A 2424-nucleotide genomic window follows, 5' to 3' on the forward strand; every position below is an offset into this window, starting at 1 on the left:
TTGAGGCTTTTCGGTTCCATTGGCATTTTGAAAAGAGACTTACAGAATTTACCCATCGATTAAACATGCAGTGTGGGCAAACAGGGAAGTTACAGAGTAGATGTGAAAGGATACAGTTGGCCCAGACTGTAATGGCGAAGGCTGCATGGGGGTAAGGATTTTGAACAAGGCAAATTTGTGGGACTTCTTAAACAATTTGAGTGGAGAAGTCAAGGAGGCAGTTGGATAAGTGTCTGGGATTCAGAAATAAGTTCTGATATAAGGATATGCACTTTGGAATAATCAGAGTAGATGTTCTTACAGACATAGGGATACATGATACCACTAGGGAGTGAGTATGAACAGAGAAGAAAAGAAGAGGCCCAAATACTGAGACCTAGTACCTGCTTAGAACAAGAAATTAGGTGATGAGGAGGCCAGAAACCCTTCAAAGAGCCCGAGTAGGCATGGTCACTGAGTAGAGAGGCAGGAGTAAAATCAAGAATAGATCTTAGAAGCCAAGTGAGTAAAGTATTTCTAGGAAAAATGAATGATTATGTCAACTCCTGTGGAAAGGGGACATAGGATTGAGAACTTGAGTCAGCTGTTAATCTGTGAATTACTGGGGTCTGTTTCTCATTGTTGGCACCGTAGCTCTTCTGTCAACCAAGGCAACTATAGTCTCATCTTGCATTATGTCCTGTATGAACATATGTGTCCTGAATTAATATTATATAAAACATGAGCAGCTGCACAAAGTAGCCTGCATCAGCTCTAAGAGGCTTGGAAATCCTCTCTATAGTCTCTCTTAAAGCAGCACTAGGCAGATAATACGTAATTAAATAATCCCAAGATGTGCTTCAAATCTATTAGCCCCCAACACTGCCATGCCCACACATGCACACAGATGTAGTGTTTGTCATTCTTAATGTAAAGCAAGGCATGCTCACGCTGAACTTCTAAAAAGTAGACAGATTTCAGCAAAGGGCAATCATAGTTATTATTCTCATTTATTATTATTCTCCTCTTGCATCTAGTGAGCAATGTATACATGTAGTTAGTACTAATCGTTTACCCTTATTGATAGGTTACCATGTAGTTGGCCTTATTTTCAAAATTTTACATGCATAATGTTATCAAATCCTCATGACAACTTCTGATTTTAGGAGAGGGTACGTAACCTTAGAGAGGTGAAGTGGCTTATCTAAGGTTACACAGCAAGTCAATGGAACAGTCTAGTTTCAAACCAAAGAGTCAGTCTCTAAGGCTCTCAGCCAATAAATGAGAATGGAGAGGTTCAGCTCCAAATGCCCTGTCCTTTGGATAATACATGTTCTCTCAACTCTGTCACCAACTGCTCTGGTTTGTGACTCCCAATAGGGTTAGGCTATTTGGATCTATCCCCAGAATTTGACCAATGTTTGAAACTCAAGCAATAATGGGCTTTCTACCCCTTCTGAAAATTACAATCATTTCTAAACCAACAGATGCTCATAGGCTGAATAAGGTATGGCCAGGAAGCATTTGAGAGGTAGCTTTCATTTCAGGGCTGTAAACAGGAGGTTATTTACTAGAATTTATGGAATCACCAGCCTCTAAATTACCATTTTGTTCACATTCCGAAGGGTATATTCCTTACCCCATTGACTGGATAGTACTTTGTTATAACAAGTATCCATTTGGTAAGAAACAGTGAACATATGCATATACATGTACACATACACATACACACATATATTGTGCCTAGTGCCTAGTGACTGATATGGCTACTTTTATAAAACTAATCCATAAAGTAGATAGAAATACTAAGCCATTTGTTATAGAGGTAAAGGCATTAGTCATATTTCTCAGCAGACCAAAAAATAATTAAAAGTCTAGGAAAGTCGGTGTTATTGAAAAATAACCTGTTTAGAGTCGTTCCCACTCCACTTCCTCTCGCAAAGAAAATTTACATATAAATCAAGGCTGTAAGCTGCCACACTGTTTATTGAAAAAAAGAAAACTAAAGGTCCTTGGAAAACCTTACTTCCAGTATTGTGCAGTGACATTAAATCTCCATATTTAGCAGTTAGCAGGACAAGGTTCATGGATGCTTTTGATTATTTGTTATGTCTTCCATTTCCTGAGACAACATTGATAATTTCAGGTAAATCTGTGAATTTGTTTTAAAAAAAGGAACAAAGAGGAACAACTGACTCATTTTCAGCCAGGCCGGCATGCCCTGGATTCAGAGCACATCACAGGCTCAGCCAGCTGGGCATCCATAACCTCATCTGACCGCCACCCTTCCTGACCCTTCACTTCCCCCCGTTTTTGGAAGAAATCCCACTGACCCATGACTTGTGGTCACCCTTTTATTTGGGGCATCAATAAAGCATGAGCAGTACTATTTTTAGTTGCTTTCTTGAAAATAAAAACCACTTCCTATGATATAAAGTTATCAAG

This window comes from Tenrec ecaudatus, chromosome 4 (assembly GCF_050624435.1).
Source record: "Tenrec ecaudatus isolate mTenEca1 chromosome 4, mTenEca1.hap1, whole genome shotgun sequence".
Lineage (NCBI taxonomy): Eukaryota > Metazoa > Chordata > Mammalia > Afrosoricida > Tenrecidae > Tenrec > Tenrec ecaudatus.